The following is a 24,449-nucleotide window of genomic DNA, read 5'->3' as shown; positions in this document are numbered from 1 at the left end:
TCTTACCAACTGTGAGCCCAATGACCTTGGGTTCCCACGGCTGAGTTATTATTGTTATGACTAGCTGGACTTTCATCCACATTCCCCCTCCCAGCATCGACTAACTCTAAAAGCAATAGAGAAAAATGGCTGCATTTCCATCTGTTATCAAAGCAAGAACATCCAATGTTAGCAGCGTTGACACACCACAGATATTAAGCTAAGATATTTAAGTAAGTAGCCGCAGAAAGTACCCGATATTAAGTAAGTAACACGGTCGTAAAGGGAATCTGGCTTCCCCCTTGACTTTGCTTGTCAGTAAAGTCACAAAATATAATCACACGACCCTGGGGCCCTGTGACCGTCATAAATATGAGTGAGTTGCCAAATGTCTGGATTTTGATCCCGCGACCATGAGGATGCTGCCATGGTCCTAAATATGAAAAACAATTACATCACTTTTTTTCAGCATCGGTATAATGTCAAAACAGTCGCTAGACGAATGGTTGTAACTCATGGACTACCTGTAGTTAAGAGACAATATGGATTTTTTTACTCAGCAAGTAAAGCCCTTGTCCATTAACAACTCAAAATACTGGACCGACTCTGGTCACATCCCAATCATATCTCCTATAACAGGGCTTTTCAACCTTTTCACCCATTGTACCACTTTCAGGATATGGCAACATCGGAGTACCACCAGTCGCCTAGCAAGGTATCCAAAACTTGATGACCAAAAAAAAAAAAAGAAGGAAAAAAGTGATGCAGTACAGGTAGTCATCGACTTACAACAGTTCGCTTAGTGACTGTTCGAAATCACAATGGCACTGAAAAAAGCCCCTCCCCCAAGCCACAGCCGAGCAAGACACCTGCCTGCCTGCCCTGCAGCGCTCTTCCTCCTGTCTGAGGTTTTCACTGTTGTGAGCATTTCTGTTGAGGATTGGCAGCGGGGGTGTGGTGGGGGGGGTGTTTGGTTTTTATTCCCCCCATCTGGTGGGTGGTTGCAGCCGGTTTTGGTCACTTCAAATGACCCTGGGACACTGTGACCGTCATAAATATGAATCAGTTGCCAAGCATCTGAATGTAAATCACAAGACCCTGGAGATGCTGCAACATTCCAGCTGATTGGTGCTTCTTCTGGGCTCAGAAGTGCCAGGATCAGCACTGAGCTCCAGCTGGAGCCTGGCGCTGATCCTGGTGCTTCCACTGAGCCCTGACAGCCCTGCAGCTCCAGCCGTCTCTCGCTCAGTCTTGTGCGGTGCTGCCACCGGTTCAGCTCATTCCCCTCCCCTGCTACCACTTTTTTAGGATGGTTGTGTACCACCTGCCAGGTGCCAATGTACCACAAGTGGTACCTGTACCACTGGTTGAAAAGCCCTGCCCTATAAAACGTCCAAGGGCAATACAGGTAGTCCTCAACTTATGACCACACAATTGAGCCCAAAATTTATGTCGTTAAGTGAGGAATGCTTAGGTGAGATTGGCCCCCTTTTGTGACCTTTCCTGCCACGGCTGTTAAGTGAACCAGTGCAGTTGTTATATTAGTCACACGGTTGTTAAGTGAATCTGGCTTCCCCGTGGACTTTGCTGGTCGGAAAGTCGCAAAAGGGGGATCACACAACCCTGGGACCAGTGGGTGGGATTCAGCTGGTTCCCACCACTTCAGCAGAACAACCTAATTTTTTGTTGCCCAGGCCCAGAATGGACTTCGGGAAATGGCATCCATACAGAGAACCGGTTGTATTTGAATCCCGTCACTGCCCTGGACACTGCAAGCTTCACAAATACAGGCCAGTTGCCAAATGTCTGAATTTTGATCCTGTGACACTGGGGTGATGCTGAAACAGTCCCGTGTGTGAAAGATGGGCATAATCACTTTTTTTTTTGCAGCGCCGTCGTAACTTTGAACGGTCACTAAACAAATGGTTGTAAGCCGAGGACTTAATCTGCACCAACCTGGAATTGCAGCTGCAGAGATTTTCCTGCCCAGCCACTGAGCTTTCTACTTGGGGGTGGGGGGGAGGAGAGAAAAACACTGCTTAATTTTTATTTGAGGTTTCATTCACTTTGGGGGACCCAATTTAGCCCTTTAAGGCAACCAGAGGCAAGATTGAGCAGCATTATGCAGCAGGCTTTGATGGTGATGTTACAAAAAAAGAAAAAAAAGAAAAAGAAAGAAAGAATGAAAAAGCAGGCAAAATGAAAAGCAGTTTGAAGGAGCCGGTGACTCAGCTTTCCGGTGGGTGGGCGCTGCTGCCCCCGGCTAGCTATGAACCAAGCATCCAGCGCAGAGTTGACTCAGCATTTAACCCATCTTGGTTTCTGCAAAAGAACAACCCCCTCTCCCGTCTGCAGCTTTGCACAGACAGTCGATTTCCACGATGGGGGGGGGAAAAAAAGTCAGCTTTTCCTTTCATTATTCTACTCTGTGCACATTTCAGAAAACCTCTCCAATCAGTTGGAAGAAAGACGAGACCCGTTTGTGCACGCAACCCAGGGGCCAAACCTCAAAAAGACTTTTCCCCAAGCAAGGACAGACCAGCGCTTATCGTCGTGAAGACGGTGTCCCCACAACACGCTTCGCCTGATTGCAGAATTAACCCATTTTCCGAGATGCATGTACAGTTTGACCTATGTACTAAGTGGCTTCAGTTTGCACTGCGTTCCTAAAGAGACAGATCAACACACAGATAATAGACTCGGCTGTTACATACCAACCGTCCCTTTACTTCTGAATGCTGACCTTCTGGTCAGAGGCAGCACATTTCAGCAAACTGAATTATTTCCTCCCTATTTTGATGGGGAGCTTGGTTGCAGGAGAAGGGGGGTGGTGGGGGTGCCAGCCAATTTTGGCTCTGCCAAGCAGCCCACCAGCAGTGGCTTAATAATAATAATAATAAGTTGGAAGGGACCTTGGAGGTCATCTAGTCCAACCCCCTGCTCAGGCAGGAAACCCTATACCATTTCAGACAAGTGGCTGTCCAGTCTCTTCTTAAAAACTTCCAGTGTTGGAGCATTCACCACCTCTGGAGGCAGGTTGTTCCACTGGTTAATTGTTCTAACTGTCAGGAAGTTTCTCCTTACTTCTAGGTTGCTTCTCTCCTTGACTAGTTTCCATCCGTTGCTTCTTGTCCTGCTTTCAGGTGCTTTGGAGAAGAGCTTGGCTCCCTCTTCTTTGTGGCAGCCCCTGAGATATTGGAACGCTGCTATCATGTCACCCCTCACCCTTCTCTTCATTAAACTACACATACCCAATTCCAGCTACCGTTCTCTATATGTTTTAGCCTCCAATCCCCCAATCATCTTTGTTGCTCTTCTCTGTACTCTTTCTAGAGTCTCGACATCTTTTTTACATCGTGGTGACCAAAACTGGATGCAGTATTCCAGATGTGGCCTTACCAAGGCATTATAAAGTGGTATTAGTATTTCATGCGATCTTGATTCTATCCCTCTGTTAATGCAGCCTAGCACTGTGTTGGCTTTTTTGGCAGCTGCAGCACACTGCTGGCTCATATTTAAGTGATTGTCCACTAGGACTCCGAGATCCCTCTCACAGTTGCTACTATTGAGCAAGGTACCACCTATACTATACCTGTGCATTTGATTTTTCCTGCCTAAATGTAGAACCTTACTTTTTTCACCATTGAATTTCATTTTGTTAGATAGTGCCCAGTGTTCGAGTCTGTCCAGATCCTCCTGTATCTTTGGCTTTGGTGGGAAAAGACACCTGGGGGAATTAAGTAAGTCCATTGATGTGGGAATCACATTCAGTGGCTGACTGATGGACAGGGCAGAACAGAACACCTGAATTGGAACAGCAGATCTTCAAAGCTCACGTAGGCTCCCTAACCCCACTAAAAGTGCAGCTGAGATTTCCTGGGGTAGATTTGGGAGAAAGGAGCTGAATGCAGTCTCTTCAGCACGACAAAAAATGATTTGCAAATTCATAAGTCCTTCGGAGGCTAAAGTTAGGACGGGCTTTGTAAATGTGTTTCTATATCTGGGCTTCCCGATTCCCAGCAGGATGTCTTTGCACAAGCTGCTGGCTGAAAACAGGATTGGGAGGTTTGTGGAGCTGCAGGCTGGGGCGAGCCAGGCTCAAGTCTTAGCAAGTTGTGTGAACTAAGGGGCTACCACAAAGAAGAGGGGGCGGGGGTGTCAACTTATTCTCCAAAGTGCCTGAGGGCAGAACAAGAAGCAATGGGTGGAAACTCATCAAGGAAAGAAGCAACCTAGAACTAAGGAGAAAATTTCTTGATAGTGAGAACAATCAGTGCAGCTGTTTGCCTTCAGAAGTTATTATTATTATTATTATTATTATTATTATTATTATTATTATTATTATTATTATTATTATTATTATTTTTATATACCGCCCTTTCCCGAAAGACTCAGGGCGGTTTTCAGGGCATTTTAAAATCATACCAATACAAAATACAAAAGTTAAAAGACAATTAAAAAGATTAAATTATCCCTGAAAATAAAACCCCAGTTAAAATTCTCAGCCTGGGCCAGAGAGCTCAAAGAGCCAAGTCTTCAGGTCCCGACGGAATGAACGCAGGTCAGGGGCAGTCCTGAGCTCCACGGGCAGCTGGTTCCAGAGGGCAGGCGCCCCCACTGAGAAGGCCCTCCCCCTGGGTGTTATCCGCCGGCAATCTTTTACCGCCGGCACCCTGAGAAGACCCTCCCTCTGCGAGCGCACTGGACGAAGGGAACTTGATGCTGGCAGCAGGTGTTCCCTCAAATATCCCGGACCCAAGCCATTTAGGACATTATAGGTCATCACCAGCACCTTGAATCTCACCCGGAGGGCAACCGGAAGCCAATGCAGCTCGCGGAGTAGAGATGTTACATGGGAGTATCGGGAAAACCCCATCACAACTCGCGCGGCCGCATTCTGCACCAGTTGAAGCCTCCGAGTGGTCCTCAAGGGCAGCCCAGACGTTGTGGGTGCCCCAACACTGGAGGTTTTTAAGAAGAGATCGGAGAACCGTTTTATCTGAAATGGTATAGGGCTTCCTGTCCGGGCAGGGGGGGGGTTGGACTAAATGACCTCCAAGGTCCCTTCCATCTCTGTTATTCTGTTACTCTGAACCAGGATGTCAGGTGAAATCACAGTTATTTCTTTGGGCCTTACCTGTTATGTGAACCCAGCCATTTTATTATTTATTTATTTAGATTTTTTATTCACCTTGCGTTTAGAGTTCAATTGCAAATAATGTTTTCCAAAATGTCCAACAAGTAACCCTGTTGATCTGTAGGGACAAAGACTGCTATGTTACGATAAATTAAAATAATTGAAAGTTTAATATATTCCAAGCTCATTTTCAGGTGGATGCAATCCAAAATAGCTTATGCCACTGTAGTTTTCCTTTTGCTTTTTTAACTGCCAGGTTATGTTCACTGGTTCCACTTAACCAGGTTAAGCATTCACACAACCTGAGAAGCTCGATTAGGGCTTGCCTTGCACAGCTTGTTTTTCTTTTGTTTTTGTTCGAGTTTAATATGTTGCCCAAACCCACCCTTTTTCTTTGGCTTATGGTTCAATATTGTTACTTTTGGGATGTTTGAAAACGGAGGGGACTAGCACCGTCAGTAGACCAACGTGGTAATGTCACTTACCTCCAGCAGGGAGAGCCTGTGAGATGCATTTGGTAGAAAAAAAGGAAGGGGCTAAGGCAGGGGCCTTCAAACTTGGCCCTTTTATGACTTGTGGACTTCAACTCCCAGAATTCCTCAGCCAGAAACGCTGGCTGAGGAATTCTGGGAGTTGAAGTCCACAAGTCATAAAAGGGCCAAGTTTGAAGGCCCCTGATCTAGTGTTGCTCAACTTGGGCCACTTTAAGATGTGTGGACTTCAGCTCCCAGAATTCCCCAGCCAGCAATGCTAGCTGGGGAATTCTGGGAGTTGACGTCCACGCATCTTAGAATATAGAATAACAGAGTTGGAAGGGACCTTGGAGGTCTTCTAGTCCAACTCCCTGCTCAGGCAACAGACCCTATACCATTTCACACAAAGCGTCGTCCAATCTCTTCTTAAAAGCCTCCAGTGATGGAGCACCCAGAACTTCTGACGGCAACCTGTTCCATTGGTTGATCGCTCTCTCACCGTTGGGGAACGTTCTCCGTCGTTCTGGGCTGCTTCTCTCCTTGGTTAGTTTCTATCCATTGTTTCTTGTCTTGTCTTTTGGTGCTTTGGAAAATAGTTTGAGCTCCTCATCTTTATAAGGTAAAAGGTAAAGGTTCCCCCACACATGCGTGCTAGTCGTTTCCGACTCTAGGGGCCGGTGCTCATCTCCGTTTCAAGGCCGAAGAGCCAGCGCTTGTCCGAGGACGTCTCCGTGGTCATGTGGCCAGCATGACTAGACGCCAAAGGTGCACAGAACGCTGTTCAAATATTGGAGCACTGCTATGAGGTAGATCTCCCCTAGTTAGTCCTATGAGGTCTCCCTTATCTTATACTGTCCCAAAGTTAAGAAACTCTGATCTGGTGCTTGTTTGTAACTCTGCAGCCCAGAATGCCAGCCTCTCTTTTATTATTCATTTAAACCACTGGCTCAAGCCAACCGACTTGAAGTTGCGGGCGGAGGGGTGTGGGGGAGAACAGGATGGGAGCAGACAAAAATGGACTTGACCGAATTGACATGGGTTCACCCAGTGGTGCTAAGTCTGAACTAACAAGCTACAGTTGGTCTGCATTAATTAAAAATGCTAGAACTTAAGTTCGCAGGGGTCTTCAAACTTGGTCCTTTTATGACTTGTGGACTTCAGTTCCCAGAATTCCTCATAAAAGTGTCATAAAAGTGTCCACAAGTCATAAAAGAGCCAAGTTTGAAGACCCCTGGTTCACATCCTAAGCTGAGACACCAGAAAGGAACACACACACAGAGAGAGAGAGAGAGAGAGAGAAAGAGAGAGAGAGAGAGAGAGAGAGAGAGAGAGAGAGAGAGAGAGAGAGAGAGAGAGAGAGAGAGAGTTCCCAAGGATTTGTTGTTAGTTGTGAAGTCGTGTCTGACCCATCGCGACCCCGTGGACAATGTTCCTCCAGGCCTTCCTGTCCTCCACCATCTTCTGGAGTCCCTTTAAGCTCACGCCTACTGCTTCAGTGACTCCATCCAGCCACCTCATTCTGTGTCGTCCCCTTCTTCTCTTGCCCTCAATCTTTCCCAGCATTAGGCTCTTCTCCAGCGAGTCCTTCCTTCTCATTAGGTGGCCAAAGTGTTTGAGTTTCAGCTTCAGGATCTGGCCTTCTAAAGAGCAGTCAGGGTTGATCTCCTCCAGGACTGACCGGTTTGATCGCCTTGCAGTCCGAGGGACTCGCAGGAGTCTTCTCCAGCACCACAGTTCAAAGGCCTCAATTCGTTGGCGCTCAGCCTTTCTTATGGTCCAACTTTCAATCCCAAGGATAAGATTCACCAAAATCAGTACCTTTTGTATGCTAACCTTAAGGTTTCTAGCTAATATATGAGCATCTCCCTCACATTCCTTCAACTTCTGAGGTGCCATATGTGCCCTTGCGATATTTTTCCCAGCAGTCTGGAACAGCCTTCAGTAATGTGCATTGCCAATTTCAATTTTGCAGAACCTGTAGATTAGTCACCACCAGTGTGGTGAATCAGTAACAGAATTGCAGCAGCAGGACCAAGCAGCAGGACCAGCTAAGCCTCACTGAGGTCCATGAATTTGTTGATGAGAATAATCAGGGCTCACGGAGTAGAGGTGTTACATGGGAGTATCGGGGAACCCCCATCACAACTCGCGCGGCTGCATTCTGCACCAGTTGAAGCCTCCGAGTGGTCCTGAAGGGCAGCCCAGAAGTTGTGGGTGCCCCAACACTGGAGGTTTTTAAGAAGAGATCGGACAACCGTTTTATCTGAAATAGTATAGGGCAGGGGTCAGCAACCTGAAACAGTGAAAGAGCCACTCGGAACCGGTTCCCTCATAAAAAGAAAAACTGGGAGCCACAAAAAATGTGTGCGCATGCACGTACATGCGCACATGCGCAGAACAAGGTTTGACTGAAGAGTGGAGCCAAGGCGAGATATGCACCTACCCTGCATATTTGAATTGATTGATTAAACTTTTTTAGTCCCACTTTTTTTTTTGGACTACACACAGCAGAAGACTGGGATTAGTCACCACCAGTGTGGTGAATCAGTAACAGAATTGCAGCAGCAGGACCAAGCAGCAGGACCAGCTAAGCCTCACTGAGGTCCATGAATTTGTTGATGAGAATAATCAGGGCTGCCGCCTGCAAGAAGCTTGCATTGGTTCTAGGTGTCAATGCTGCCAACATCAGATGTTTTTGCATTGACAACAGATGGAAATGTAGCCATTTTTTTCCCTTTCGCTTTTAGAGTTAGATGATGCTGGGAAGGGGGGATGCGAAAGAGAGTCCAGCTAAACATAACAACACTAAACGTAGCGTGAGAATCAAGGTTACTGAGCCCAGAGCTGATAAAGAATTGGCAGGCTGGAGACCTGGAGAGGAAGCCCCCGCTTCAAGCTAATTGGGGAATGTGATTTATGACTGTTAATTGGAGGAGGGAATTGTGCTTTGATACTAGGTGCCCAGGGGAGGGAAATTCAGTTTTTTGGCTTCGATTATATAAGTGCCAATATTATGCTACTCGAATAAAAGATCCTTTAAGGTAAACAATGCCTCAAAGTTCTTTTGAAGAGTTTCATCTGTCGGAACCATGACACCAGGGCTGATACAAGTGCAGGTAGTCCTTGACTTACAACAGTTTGTTTAGTGACTGTTCAAAGTTACCATGACACTGAAAATAGTGACTTATGACCGTTTTTCACACTTATGACCGTTGCAGCATCCCCGCGGTCACATGATCACAATTTGGATGTTTGGCAACTGGCATGTACTTACGACAGTTGCAGCATTCCCACGGCCACGTGGTCCAAATTCAGATGCCAGCACCGCCGCCACCAGGGCACACCGTAAGGCTGTCCATTTCCGGAACTGACTCATATTTATGACGGTTGCCGGGTGATCGGATCATGTGATCCCCTTTTGCAACCTGCTCGCAAGCAAAATCAGTGGGGGAGCCAGGTCCCCTTAACAAGCACAGTGATTCACTTAGCACGTCTGGCAAGAAAGGTTGCAACATGGGACGAAACCTACTTAAGAAATGTCTCGCTGAGCAACAGAAATTTAGGGCTTAATTGTGATCAAAATTCAGACCCTTGGCAGCTGACTCATCTTTATGACGCTTGCCGTATCCCAGGTTCACATGATCGCCTTTGGGCAGCCTTCTGACAAGCAAAGTCAATGGGGAAGCCAGGTTGACCTAACAGCCATGCCACTTAATTTAACAACGGCGGCAATTCACTTAACCACCATGAAGAAAGAAAAGTCGTAAAATGGGGCAAAAGTCCCTTAACAAAGGTTTCACTTTGCGAGATGAATTTTGGGCTCAATGGTGTTCGTTCATACATTGAGGGCTAACCTGTACATTGGGCAAACAGGTAGCGGTTTTTTTCACTTCAGTCCTGGAACGTATAATTATCCACTTTTCAGACTATTGAAATGGCTAGAATGCCCTGGACCAGTGATGGCAAACCTTTTAGAGACCGAGTGCCCAAACTGCAACCCAAAACCCACTTATGTATCATCGGGTGCCGGGTGGGCGTGGCCCATTGGGTGGGCGTGGCTGCAGTGGTAGCTGCAGACTGGGTGGGACTAAAAAGTTCAATCAATCAATCAATTCCAACTTTGCGAGATCTTTTTTTTTCCCCGGGAGAAGTTGAAATTAATTGATTGATTGAACCTTTTTTTTTTTTTTGCAAATGGCGGCGGAGCCCTAAAGCAAAATAGTTTTATAAAACCCAGCTGAAGGCCTAGGACTGGGGTGCCCACAGAGAGGGCTCTGCGTGCCACCTGTGGCACCCGTGCCATAGGTCCGCCACCACGGCCCTGGACTGTTTATGAAAAATTTGGGCTTGAGAGCTGGCAAAAAAAACAGCCCCGTCTTTTGGCTTCCTTGTATCGTCCCATCTTGTTGTCAAAAGGCAAATCGAATAAAAAAAAAATAAAGACTCTCCCTTGAGTCTAGCAAAACATTATGCAGGTTTTGTTCGTTCTGCCAAGTGGTATTCCTCAGCCATCTTCTGGGACAGAGGTGGTCCACTCATTTAGTGACCGTTCAAAATTACAACAGCACTGGGGGAAAAAAAGGGGACTCAGGACCATCTTTCACCCTTACGACCCCTGCCGCATCCCCATGGTCACCTGATCAAAATTCGGACACTTTTGCAATTGACTCCTATTTAGGTTGCTTTCATTGTCCCGGGGGGTGGGTGGGTCTTGTGATCACCTTTGCCGACCTTTTGACAAAATCGATTCACTCAACAACCAAGTCACTAACTTAACAGCTGCAGCGATTCAACTTGGGAAGAAAGCGGGACAAAATTCATTGAACAACCCTCTTGCTTAGCAATAGAAATTTTGAGTTCATTTGCAGTCATAAGCTGAGGACTACCTGTACTTTTTATTTTTTTTAACTTCTCAGCTAGTCCACAACTGAGGAATATCTCACCTGCCCAAGTACTATAACTGGATTTGACCTCCTTCAGCTTTTTGACATCACCAGATGCTGCCCTGATGTAAATGAAGGTTAGTTTTTTTTCCTAACAATTCTCCTGCACAACTCGGAGAATAGAATAGAATAGAATAGAATAGAATAGAATAGAATAGAATAGAATAGAATAGAATAGAATAGAATAGAATAGAATAGAATTACAGAATAGAATAGAATAATAGAATAGAATAGAATAGAATAGAATAGAATAGAATAGAATAGAATAGAATTACAGAATAGAATAGAATAATAGAATAGAATAGAATAGAATAGAATAGAATAGAATAGAATAGAATAGAATAGAATAGAATAGAATAGAATAGAATAGAATAGAATAGAATAGAATAGAATAGAATAGAATCTGGAAGGGACCTTGGAGGTCTTCTAGTCCAGCCCCCTGCTCAAGCAGGAGAACCTATACCATCGCAGACAGTTGATTGTGCAATCTCTTCTTAAAAATCTCCAGTGATGGAGCACCCACGATTTCTGGAGGGTAAGCTGTTCCACTAGTTGATTGTCCTCACTTTAGGAAGTATATTCTAAGAAGCGTGGATGTCAATTCCCAGAATTCCCCAGCTAGTATTGCTGGCTGGGGAATTCTGGGAGCTGAAGTCCACACATCTTAAAGTTTGCCCAGGTTGAGCAACACTAGATCAGGGGCCTTCAAACTTGGCCCTTTTATGACTTGTGGACTTCAACTCCCAGAATTCCTCACCCAGGCACACGTGCCTGGCTGAGGAATTCTGGGAGTTGAAGTCCACAAGTCATAAAAGGGCCAAGTCTGAAGACCGCTGCGCTAGATCCTTGCAGCCCAGATCCTGAGGCCCCTGGGATGCAGCTCCGTTTTGAGGGAATAAAACTCAGCCCTCCTGATGTAAAGGGATAGTGGGTGCCCTGCGCTACATTTCCCAAAGGCCAGTTTTCTGTTTGATGTTTCTCAGCCAAGTTCTCAGTTTGTGGACCTAGACGTTTGGTTCCCAAAGCCCAGTCGGGATGGGTTGGCGTTCCGAATCCAAGCCCATGTTCTTTCTGCCCTGCTGCTTTGGCTTGGCTTGGCTTGGCTGGGATGGGAGGATCTGCCTTCTCTCTCCGCCACCCCCCCTCCCCCCAGCTGCCAACAAGGACTTGTGTTCTTCAGCAACAAGGCTCAACTGCCAGGCTCATTCTCCGGGTTTCTATGGCAACCACACACTCCCCATCGGGTGCTGTGCTCCTTGAACAGTCACATTGCTTTGGCACCTTGGTTGCCTTGGCGACGCATTCCTGGGTGTGTTGCATAGCCGCAGCTCACGTGGGCTTTTGTTTTGTCGGGGAAGGGAAGGGAATCGGTCTTGGGAAGGCCTGTGGAGGGGGGGGGAAGAGGGGGGATGGGCTGAGGGGAGCCGAGGAAAGGCTTCCTGCAGGACAAGCCAAAGTCACCGCAACAGGCTTCCTCTCTTTTCATTGAAAGACGACGCACACTTGTACGATCACGTTAGAGCTTCGTATCTTGGTTCCTGCCCTCTCCTCTCTGTGGAGCTGCACACCTAGCAAAGTAACTTTGGAAGAGGGACCATAGTTGGGTAACCACATCTAAGAAACTGAAGAGAGAATGACAGAATAACACATTTTGAAGGGACCTGGAAGGTCTTTTAGTCCAGGGGTCCCCAACCCACCCACCCCCCAATCCGTGGACCTGTACCGGGCCACAGCATGCCAGCAACCGGTCCACACAAACAAGCAAAGCCCCATCTGTGGGATGCGGGCAGCACACAAAACCGCGCACCCTCCAGTCTGCGGAAGAAACACTCTCCGCAGAACCAGTCCCCGGTGCCCCAAAAGTTGGGTTCCTCTTGTTTAGTCCAGTCTCCTGCTTAAGCTGGAGACACTCTGGATAAATAGTTGTCCAATCTCTTCTTGAAAACTTCTAGCATTGGAGCGCCCACAACTTCTGGAGGCAAGGGTTTCCACTGGTTAATTGTTCTCACTCTTGGGAAATTTCTCCTTAGTTTAGGTTGGGTCTTTCCTTGATAAGTTTCCATCCATTCTTTTCTTGTCCTGCCCTCCGGTGCTTTGGAGAATAAGCCAAGCTCTCTTCTCCATGACAGCTCCTCAATTAATTGGAAGAATGCTGTATCACGTCACCCCTGGTCTTCCCTTCATTAGACTAGACCAGGGGTAGGCAACCTCGGCTCTTTTATGACTCATGGACTTCAACTCCCAGAATTCCTGAGCCAGCCATGCTGAGGGAAAAGGGAGAGGTTTCCATGCTTAGCCATGCTGGCTCAGGAATGCTGGGAGTTGAAGTCCATGAGTCATAAAAGAGCCGAGGTTGCCTACCCCTGGACTAGACATACCCAGTTTTTGCGACCATTTATCAAATAATAATAATATAACAACAACAACAATAGCAATAATAACAACAATAATAAGTAAATAATAATAAAGTTGGAAGGGATCTTGGAGGGCATCTAGCCCAACCCCCTGCTCAGGCAGGAAACCTTATGGTTGTCCAGTCTCTTCTTAAAAACTTCCAGTGTTGGAGCATTCACCACTTCTGGAGGCAGGTGATTAATTGTTCTAACTGTCAGAAAATATGGTTTACAACACGGTGAATGGTCGTGGGAATCATTAACGTGCTTTTGCAAAGCACACTTATGTCGATGAATAATTATTTATTTGCATCCGGCCTTTATGATTTTTACAAATAACTCAAGGTGGTGAACGTATCCCACCCATCCTCCTCCTTCGTATTTTCCCCAGAACAATCAATCAGAATAGAGCTGGAAGGCCCCCTCCTCAAGCAGGAGACCCTATACCATCTCAGACAGGTCTAGTCTCTTCTTAAAAACCTCCAGTAATGGAGCACCCACAACTTCTGGAGGCAAGCAGTTCCACTGGTTAATTGTCCTCACTGTCAGGAAGCTTCTCCTTAATTCCAGGTTGCTTCTCTGCTTGATTACTTTCCATCCATTGCTTCTTGTTCTGCCCACTGGTGGCTTTGGAAAAAGGTTGAGCCTCTATTCTTTATGGCAGCCCCTTTAAATACTGGAATACTGCTATCTATCATGTCCCACCGAGTCCTTCTTTTCTCTAGACCTTCGGTCTGAGACTAGCCATACCCAAATCCTGCCACATTTGTTTTTGTCTCCGGGCCCTGAATCATCTTAGTTGCTCTCCTTCATACTTTTTCCAAAGTCTCAACATTGTTTTTGTAACGTGTGACCAAAAGTGGATGCAGTATTCCGGATGTGGCCTTCCTAAGGCTTTATAGAGGTAAAGGTAAAGGTTCCCCCGCACATGCGGGCTAGTCGTTTCCGACTCTAGGGGCCGGTGGAGCCAGCGCTTGTCCGAGGACTTCTCCATGGTCATGTCTTTGAATGCTGCTTGAGATTGCCTAATTAGGATGTCTGTGTAACGGTTTCTGGTTGCCCAGACATGCAGTCTCCAGGACGATCATTGGTTGGCTCTGGGGCGGGAATAGGTCTCTTTAAACCTATTGGCCACCGCCTAGTGGCCAACTGTATAAGTAGCTGCGTAGAAGCCTCTGTTCTCAGTTCTGTTCCTGTTACTTCAATAAAGCAATGTTCCTGTTTGAACCCTCTGGTCTCGCCTCCTGCTTCCAATGAATCCACTACACAACAGGAAGAATCCAGAGAAAGAAATATTTTGGGGCATATTAAAAAGGCGGAATATATATTTCCCCAAAGGAATAATGGAAAAGATCTTTAAAAAAGACAGTAACCAACCCCAGCCCCTCTCCCCCAAGCAGAAACTAGGCAGAGGTCAGCTTTTAGAAATGCAAATTCAATAATCCTTTCAGAAAGGTTTGAGCCTTCCAGCTAGAAACTGGTTAGGAAGACAAAGACCCCTAAAATCTACATAAAGGTAAAGGTTCCCCCGCACATGTGTGCTAGTTGTTTCCAACTCTAGGGGCTGGTCATCTCCGTTTCAAAGCTGAAGAGCCAGCGCTTGTCCGAGGACGTCTCCGTGGTCATGTGGCCGGCATGACTAGACGCCAAAGGCGCACGGAACGCTGTTACCTTCCCACCGTAGTGGTCCCTATTTTTCTACTTGCATTTTTACGTCCTTTCGAACTGCTAGGTTGGCAGAAGCTGGGACGAGTAACAGGCGCTCACTCTGTTACGTGGCACTCGGGATTTGACCCGCCAAACTGCCGACCTTCTGATCGACAAGCTCAGCGTCCTAACCCACTGAGGCACCGCGTCCCCTAAAATCTACATACTCCTACCCAAATTCTAAGGACAGGATATAACCTTTGGGACATACCGTAATAGGATTAACCCACCACCATCAGAATAGCAGAAAGGACACACTCAGACTCAGGTCAAAGTACATAATGCAGGAAATACAAAGCCTCAAACAGGAAGAAATACAAAGCCCAAAGGAGGTATAAAAGCCCACCACTCCCGGCTACGTGTGGTCAGTTTTCTCAGAGCCACATTTCTGTCTGGCTCTCCTCTTCAATAAACTACCTTCTTTCTAAAGCAAATCTCCATTTTGATTATTCCCGGCTTGGACTTGGAACCTGGTGAAGATTTTCCCCTCAACACTTGCTTGAAAATATATAAATCACTTGGGGTGATGTTAAAGCCAGGTGACCCTCGTGCCGGTCACTTTCTGTCAGCTCCAGGAAGGAGGCAATGGAATCCAGTTCTACCAAGGAAACGGCAGTCGCCAAGAGTCAACACTGCCCGGAAGGCGTGCGCGCACCCATCCGAAGCAGATACAGATCTGCAAGATTAGATCGTTGCGAGTGTTAAAATAATAATAATAATAATAATAATAATAATAATAATAATAATAATAATAATAATAATAATAATAATAATAATAATAATAATAATAATAATAATCAGTGCTTTTTTGTAAAAGAAAAAGGTGCCGGAACTCACACATGTCATTGAACCCACCTTGTCTACCCTACAAGGTTCCATCCAAAAAGGGTGCCGGAACTCCGTTCTGAGCGTTCTATGAGAAAAAAAGCAATAATAATAATAATAATAATAATAATAATAATAATAATAATAATAATAATAATAATAATAATAATAATAATAATAATAAATGAATTCCTTGATTTAAGCAGTATTAGCATCCTGCTGGTCACAAATGGCTTTGGAAACCCTCCAGCCGATTTGCGGCGAGAGAGAAATTGGGGGAAAGATTACTCCAGGGGGAATTTTTCTTCTCCTCGGCGGAAATACTTGTAACCTAATTCTCCGGCCTCCAGTGGAAAAGAAAAAAAGGAGAGGGTGGGGGAATCTCAGGAGGTTTTTCTCTGCCGGCACAACATCAGCATCAATTAAGCCACCATACGGAGAAGCCCAAAAGAATCAAATTATGTCTTTCCTATGGAAATTGTGTGCTGCCTCTGAGAAACAAAAGGAAACAGCTGGGTTGAGCCTCTCTGCAAGCTTAAACATTCCCACAAAAATTACTAATCCATCCAAAAGTCACTGAAAGAGAGGGAAGGCAACCTTCCCCCCCCAAAAAAAAATCCTCAGCGATATTATTACAGTACAGGTAATCCTCGACTTAGAACGGTTCAGTTAGTGACTGTTTGATGTTACAGCAGCACTGGAAAAAAGTGACTTTTGATGGTTTCTTACAGTAATGGCCATTTGCAGCGTCCCCGTGATCACCTGGCCAAAATTTGGGCTCTTAAGCAGCTGACTCACATTTATGACGGTAGCAGCGTCCCAGGGGGAGGGAGGATGTCACGTGATCCCCTCTTGCGACCTTCCGACAAGCAAAGTTAAGGGGGAAGCCGGATTCACTTAACAGCTGGGGCAAGGAAGGTCGTAAGATGCGGCAAAACTCACTTAAGTAATTTCTCGCTTAGCAACAGAAATCTTGGGCTCGGTTGTGGCCATAAGTTGAGGACTACCTGTAATGCTTTGTCCCTGAGACCCTTACCCTTTAACTTCAAAATAACTTTTTAAAAATGCCCCTTCCTTAGATTTGCCAATCTCACACCTTCCAATGGCAGCAACCACAGAGGTTGGGAAGAGTACCTTGTGACCCAGTTAGAACAGAACAAAACAGAACAGAATTAGACTAGACTAGACTAGACTAGACTAGACTAGACTAGACTAGACTAGAACAGAACAGAACTAGACTAGACTAGACTAGACTAGACTAGACTAGACTAGACTAGACTAGACTAGACTAGACTAGACTAGACTAGAATAGAATAGAATAGAATAGAATAGAATAGAATAGAATAGAATAGAATAGAATAGAGCTGGAAGGGACCTTGGAGGTCTTCTAGTCCAGCCCCCTGCTCAAGCAGGAGAACCTATACCATCTCAGACAGGTGATTGTCTAGTCTCTTCTTCAGTCTAGTCTCTTCAATCTTCAGTGATGGAGTATCCATGATTTCTGGGGTTAAGCTGTTCCACTGGTTGATTGTCCTCACTGTCAGGAAGTTTCTCCTTAATTCCAGGTTGCTTCTCTCTTTGATCAGTTTCCAACCATTGTTTCTCGTCCTGCCCTCTGGTGCTTTTGAGAATAACAAGACTCATCCTTCTTTGTGGCAGCCCCTCAGATACTGGAACACTGCTATCAAGTCTCCCCTATTTCTTCTTTTCTTTAGACTGGCCAAACCCAAGTCCTGCAACCGTTCTTAAAATGTTTTAGTCTTCACGTCTTCGATCATCTTAGTTGCTCTTCTCTGAATTTTTTTCCAAACTCCCAACATCTTTTTTGGATACGGTGACCAAAATTGGCTGCAGTATTCCAGGTGTGGTCTTACTAGGGCTTTGTAAAGCGGTACTAATACTTTGAGTGATCTTGATTCTATATCCTCTGTTTATACAACACAGGATTGTATTGGCTTTTTTGGCTGCTGCTGCACGCTGCTGGCTCATGATCAAGTGATCGTCCGCTAGGACTCCAAGGTCCCTCTTACAATTGCTGTTTTTAAGCCAGGTCTTGCCCAATCTGTATTTGTTCCTTTAGTTTTTCCTGCCCAGGTGTAAGACTAAGTGTTAGTAAAGGATCAAGTTCAGCCCCTGATTTCCTAATCTGATCCTTTCCTGGCTTGTAATTCTTAGAATAACAGAATAAGAGTTGGAACCGGGTCTTCTAGTCCAGGGGTAGGCAACCTCGGCTCTTTTATGACTCATGGACTTCAACTCCCAGAATTCCTGAGCCAGCCATGCTGAGGGAAAAGGGAGAGGTTTCCATGCTTAGCCATGCTGGCTCAGGAATGCTGGGAGTTGAAGTCCATGAGTCATAAAAGAGCCAGGGTTGCCTATCCCTGCCCTATACCCAGTGCTTTTTTTGTAAAAGAAAAAGGTGCCGGAACTCACACATGTCATACAACCCGCCTTGCCTACCCTACAAGGTTCCATCCAAAAAAGGTGCCGGAACTCCGTTCTGAGCGTTCTATGAGAAAAAAAGCCCTGCCTATACCATTTCAGACAAATGGTGGTCCATTCATTGCTTCTTATCCGGTGTTCAGATGCTGTGGAGAATAAGTTGACCCCCTCTTCTTTGTGGCAGCCCCTCAAATGTTGGAAGACTGCTGTCATGTCGCCCCTAGTTTTTCTTTTCACCAGACTAAACATACCCAATTCCTGCCACCATTCTTCGTGTGTTTTAGACCAGGGGGGCGGTGTCTTCAAACTTGGCAACTTTAAGACTTGTGGACTTCCTCTTTTAGACTCCAGCCCCCTAATCATCTTTGGTGCTCTTCTCTGCACTCTTTCTGGCGTGTCTCCACATCTTTTTTTTTTAACATTGCGGCGACAAAAAGATGCCCAGCAAATGCAGCTAGCTAAACACTGAAACAATTTTCCTGAGTACACTGGAGTATAAATGTTAAAATGGACACATGGTCAAATCCCAAAGGAGAAGAAATCCCCAGGGCACTGTATTTATTTATTTATTTCACAGGTGGTTTTATTTATTTTTTAATAATCCACTCTAATCCCAAAGGTCTCCAGGCACCTAAGAAAGGCATCCAGCAAAAAGAACAACATATTAAAAAATAGAAATAGAAAGGGTTAAAAAAAAACCCAAGAACCCAGCACTAATGCAGTAGCAAAAATCTGTGATGGCTATCCTTAATCATCCCTGGCCAATGGCATGTTGAAAGAAAAGTCTTTAATTTGGCCATTTTGGAAGGAGACTTGATGATATTTATTTTGATAAATATGGACTTGAGGAAGCAGTTCTCTAAAAGAGCAGCCTGACTGTCTCGGAGAAGAAGGAATTACATTCCATAAGGAAATGTTTTTCAGAGAAACAGTGTTGTGATTTGTTTGGTGCCATTTTGTATTGATTGCTTGATTAGCACTATATTTTAAAGCTTCTGCACTTAAACGATGACTAAAGTAGCGCAACAAAGACAAGAAACAGAATCTCGCTGTGCCAAAAGGCAGCAATGTCTTTGAATCAATTAAATCACACACACATGAGAAGCAGGCAAGCAAAGTCTGAACGTTTTCAGACCGGAGGAAAAAAAAAAAGGCAGCTCACTCCTCCAATCCATGTGAATCACGCTCTTCTCAAATCCATCTGCTTCTTCCCTTGATTAAATCCAAAATGGGAGACCCAGATGTTAAGAGCAAATGCTAGCCAGGCTGCAGGACTCTGGCTGAAGACTGCTGGAAAACCTGGGTTAAAATCAGAAAGCCGGGGTTCTCTTTGCTTCCCAGGCCAGACTTTTGGTAAAGAGAGAAAACCATTCCAGCACTGTTGAAGGAAAACTCTTCATCTGGGTCCAATCCAAGCCGGAAATAAACAAACATGGAGACTGCTTTAGGAAGAAGGTTTTAATTTTAATTTTTATTTTAATTCCATTTATATCCCGCCCTTCTCCGAAGACTCAGGGCGGCTTACAAGCTTAGCAGTAGCCTTCATTCTATGTATATGCCTGCTTATTAGGGCTTTCACACACACCCCAAGCGGCATTATTACAAAGTCAGCTTAATTGCCCCCAACAATCTGGGTCCTCATTTTACCTACCTCGGAAGGATGGAAGGCTGAGTCAACCTTGAGCCTGGTGGGACTCGAACCTGCACTAATTGCAGGCAGCTGGTGTTACTTAAGGAGGCATTAGCCCACTGCTCCACCAAGGCTCCACCAAGGTTGCAGTTTATTGAAGAGGAGAGGCCAGACAGAAAGATGTCTCTGGGAAAAAAAGAGTGAGCACATGAAGAAGGGAGTGGGTTTTATAACCTCGTGAGCAGACATGTCAAACTCGTGACATCACGTGACATCACGCGATGTATCGGAACTTTTTCCCCGTTGCCGGCAATGGGGTGGGCGCGGTTTCCTCATGAAGCGTTCAGCCCGCGGGCCGGCAATTTGACACCCCTTGGGCTTTTGTTTGGAGTTGTTTCCTGTTCCTGTTTGAGGCTTTGTATTTCCTGTGTCATGTACTTTGACCTGAGTCTGAGTGTGCCCCTTTGGCATCTGTGGGTTGATCCTATTATGTCCTGTCTTAGAGTTTGGGTGGGGTATGCAGCTTTTAGGTGTCTTCTTTGTTGTCAAGTTTCCGACGTATGGGCTTTTCAAGTGACTCTGAGGCATTGTTTACCTTAAAAGTCCTTTATTAGCCTAATACACCGGCAAATGCTTGCTCGAAGGAATCTGGAATCTGAAATCTCCGCCCCTTGCACCATATATTAAAACACAATTCTCCACCTTTCTAATTTTGTCATTAATCATATTCTCCAATTAATTTAAAGAATCAATTTCCCTTTGGTTAGAAAACCCGCCAAGGTCTTATCTTCTTTAGTTAGAGATGGCCTTGAAGGTTCAATCCTACTCGTCCCCCCTCCCAACCTTAAACTAAATCTCTTAAAGCAATATACAAGTTTAACATATGAAATGGCTACTTCTTCATCTCTTGTCAAGCAATAACATTCGATGTTAGCAGCATTGACATTTGTCTTCCTAAGCTTCTAGCTGGAGAGCTCCAACCTTCCTGAATGGATTATTACATCTGTATTTCTACAGGGCTGGTTTTGGCTTGAGGGAGGGAGACTTGGGGCTATTAAGAAAAACTGGGCTTGCTTTTCTGTGTCTTTAAGATCCTTTGAGTAGATATAATATTCTGCCCTTTTAATACTTCCTTCTCTGGGGGGTGCTGGTTTCCCACAAGCACTTTATGGGGAAGTTCTCCCTGACTGTCAGGAATGGGCAGGAATGTCTCATTTGTGAAAGGACGAGGAAGACGTGAGGGGGAGAAAAAGCTAAGAATGCTTTTACTTTCCACTAGTTTTGTCCACCTGCCTCCAATAGCAGCAGTTAAGTCTAGTGGTTAAGGCACCAGGCTAGAAACCAGGAATCTGTGAGTTCTAGTCACCGCTTAGATATGAGAGCCAGCACTGGTATATACCAGGGGTCTTCAAACCTGGCCCTTTCATGACTTGTGGACTTCAACTCCCAGAATTCCTCAGCCAGCCTGGCTGAGGAATTCTGGGAGTTGAAGTCCACAAGTCATGAAAGGGCCAGGTTTGAAGACCCCTGGTATATAACCTCTGGTTCTGCCTTTGCTCAGCACCACCCAACAAACTGCCAATCCTTTGCTAGGAGCCCAGCATTTTGCATCTTAAGTATCTTCAAAATGATTCAGCCAACTAAGGAGAAATTTCCTAACAGTTAGAACAATTAACCAGTGGAACCACCTGCTTCCAGAAGCTGTGAATGTGCCAACACTGGACGTTTTTAAGAAGAGACTGGACAGCCATTTGTCTGAAATGGTGTAGGGTTTCCTGCCTGAGCAGGGGGTTGGACTAGAACAGGGGTCCCCAACTCCTGGTTCGTGGATCAGTAGCAGTCTGCGGCGTGCCAGCAACTGGTCCGCACAAATAAGGAAAGCCCTATCCATGAGATGCAGGCAGCACACAAAACCACACACTCTCTGCACAGAACCTGGTGCCCAAAAGGTTGGGAACCTCTGGACTAGAAGACTTCCAAGGTCCCTTCCAACTCTGTTATTCTATTCTAATCCATTCCATTGCATATTTTTATTATTCTATTCTATTATTCTACTCTATTTGAAGACAAACTCAGGATCCAAAAAGATCTTGACAAACTTGAACAATGGGCCCTATCCAACAAAATGAGTTTTAATATGGAGAAAAGCAAAGTTTTACATTTCAGCAGGAAAAGTCAAATATTTAAGACCTGGTTTAAAAACAGTAACTGTGAGAGGGACCTTGGAGTCCTAGTGGCCAGTAACTTAACTATGAGGCAACAGTGTGCAGCAGCAACCACAAAAGCTAATACAATCTTGGTTGTATAAACAGGGGCATAGAATCAAGAACACAGAAAGTATTAGTTCCGCTTTATAAAATCCTAGTAAGACCACACCTGGAATACTGCAGCCAATTTTGGTCACCATATCACAAAAAAGATGTTGAGAGTTTGGGAAAAAAATTCAGAGAAGAGCAACTAAGATGATCGAAGGCCTGGAGACCAAAACATACGAAGAACGGTTGCGGGACTTGGGTTTGGCCAGTCTAAAGAAAAGAAGAAATAGGGGAGACACGATAGCAGTATTCCAGTTTCTGAGGGGCTGCACAAGGCAGAAGGGGTCACATTATTCACCAGAGCACCAGAGGGAAGGACGAGAAACAATGGATGGAAGCTGAACAAAGAAAGAAGCAACCTGGAATTAAGGAGAAACTTCCTGACAGTGAGGACAATCAACCAGTGGAACAGCTTACCCTCCAGAAATCGTGGATGCTCAATCACTGAAGATTTTTAAGAAGTCCGAGATGGTATAGGTTCTCCTGTTTGAGCAGGGGGCTGCACTAGACCTCCAAGGTCCCTTCCAGTTCTATTCTATTCTATTCTATTCTATTCTATTCTATTCTATTCTATTCTATTCCATTCCATTCCATTCCATTCCATTCCATTCCATTCCATTCCATTCCATTCCATTCCATTCTATTCTATTCTATTCTATTCTATTCTATTCTATTCTATTCTATTCTATTCTATTCTATTCTATTCTATTCTATTCTATTCTATTCTATTCTATTCTATTCTATTCTTATTGGCAGTGTCCCCTTCCCTCTGCCAAGGAGATTTTCTTGGCCAAGTGCAGTTTCTATCTGCATATTTTTCACTTGAGGCCTTTCCCACTAACTAACTGATGACTCACACATGTGTGAATTTAAGCTCAGAATGCAGTGTTTCTCAGTCCCATCTGTTCACACATTCTCCTTAGTGCCACCGAGGGTAGAGAAATCGAGTGATGTATGAGGCATGTGTGAACTGCTGCACGTTAGACCTCGTCTGGCTCAGTGGAGGGCAGAGCTCGTCTTTAAGCAGGAGAGTCTTTGATTTTGATTTATTTTTAGCAGCCTAACTGGCTCTGAAGGCTTCACCCCGTCCTGACTCCTTGCACACCTACTCCCCCTTCTTCACACTTGTGCAAGCACCAGCCTACTTCTCTCCTTCTACTTTGCAACCCCCAGTGCATCTGGCTGTTTGCAAGCTCTCCGGCCCTCAGTTGCCAGGGCGACAATAGTTATGGTGACAGACAAGAGAGAGAGGTTGGCTGATGAATATGAAAGAGCCGCACAGGTGAAAGGTTTCAGAGCAGAAACATAACTTGATCCGTAGGGAGGTTTTGAGACGGCTCTGGGGGCAGAGTTGGGTTACTCTTTTGAAGGAGTGACTTTACAAGGCTGGTATCTCACTTGCAGGTATAAGGTGAACTGTGGGTCAGTTCAGGTAAGTGTGACATCTCCTGCTGGGTCACTAATCTTGATAGCTAATGACTCATTAACAAAGGTACAAAGTCGTCTGGCTGACCTCTTTGCATTTGAAATGAACACAAGGCCTTCCCCTGTTAGGAATGGGGAAATTCATTGACTGGGTTCACACAACATGCTTCCACATGTCAGGGAAAGAAGGAACATATGCATTAACAGAGTAGGCTAATTTTAGGGCCAAACTTTAATTAGTATTTTTGGAGACTTCGCTGGAAGACCCCACTCCCTTTAGCTAGCTCATAGTTCAGAGTGATGGGCTAACCCAGAAAATGAGTTAATTTAGTAAGCATCTTAAACACGGTTGTGTGAATGCCTGTCTTGGATGCTATTAACACCAATGTTCCGATTTTGGTCTGAACCTACCCAGTAATGGTCAGAAAGAACAATTACTCTAAAGTAATCTTGTGGCATTCGGACATTTCAGGAAGACCAGCTATGAGTCTCTTCTCTGACCAAGATTCACGAGCTTTGGACAAGTTGACCGGCTTTCTCTCAGCCCCTATAGACTTTCCGAAGATTTACAAGGTAGCCTTCCTCTTTGGATTCAGGAAGGTAGCAAAGCCTTCCTTTTTGATCATCTTTTTAGTTCCAGCTGAATGGCTTAGAGGCATTCCTCTGTATTTGTACATTGCAATGGGATTTTGAATTGATATTTTATTTTTGAAGTATTTGTGGCCTGTTTTACTATGTTGTAACTGGGGCAGTTGTAGGAAGGAAGGAAGGAAGGAAGGAAGGAAGGAAGGAAGGAAGGAAGGAAGGAAGGAAGGAAGGAAGGAAGGAAGGAAGATAGGCAGATGGAAGGGAGAGAGGGAGGAAAGAAGGAAGGAAGATATGTAAATGAGAGGGAGGGAAGAAAGGAAGGAAGGTAGGTATAGGGTTTCCTGCCTGAGCAGGGGGTTGGACTAGATGACCTCCAAGGTCCCTTCCAACATCATCATCAACATCACCACCACCATCATCATTATCATTATTATTAGCGAAAGAAAGAGAAAGAAAAAGAAAGAAGAAAGAAAGAAAGAAAGAAAGAAAGAAAGAAAGAAGAAAGAAAGAAAGAAAGAAAGAAAGAAAGAAAGAAAGAAAGAAAGGAAGGAAGGGAGAAAGGAAGGAAGGAAGGAAGGAAGGAAGGAAGGAA

The 24,449-nt window shown here is 45.2% G+C and overlaps 1 long non-coding RNA gene across 1 annotated transcript; it reads left to right on the top strand.

Moving 5' to 3' along the window:
* Positions 1 to 10,506: 10,506 nt before the first annotated feature.
* On the top strand, positions 10,507 to 23,843 carry LOC310641217. Its single transcript, XR_014492692.1, has 3 exons — positions 10,507 to 10,609; positions 23,249 to 23,276; positions 23,742 to 23,843. It is a non-coding gene; the product is annotated as an uncharacterized lncRNA (long non-coding RNA).
* Positions 23,844 to 24,449: the final 606 nt, after the last annotated feature.

This window comes from Vipera ursinii (genome assembly GCF_947247035.1).
Source record: "Vipera ursinii genome assembly, chromosome: 5".
Lineage (NCBI taxonomy): Eukaryota > Metazoa > Chordata > Lepidosauria > Squamata > Viperidae > Vipera > Vipera ursinii.
The sequence above is the reverse complement of the archived record's forward strand: the minus strand, read 5'-3'. Positions and strand labels throughout refer to the sequence as shown.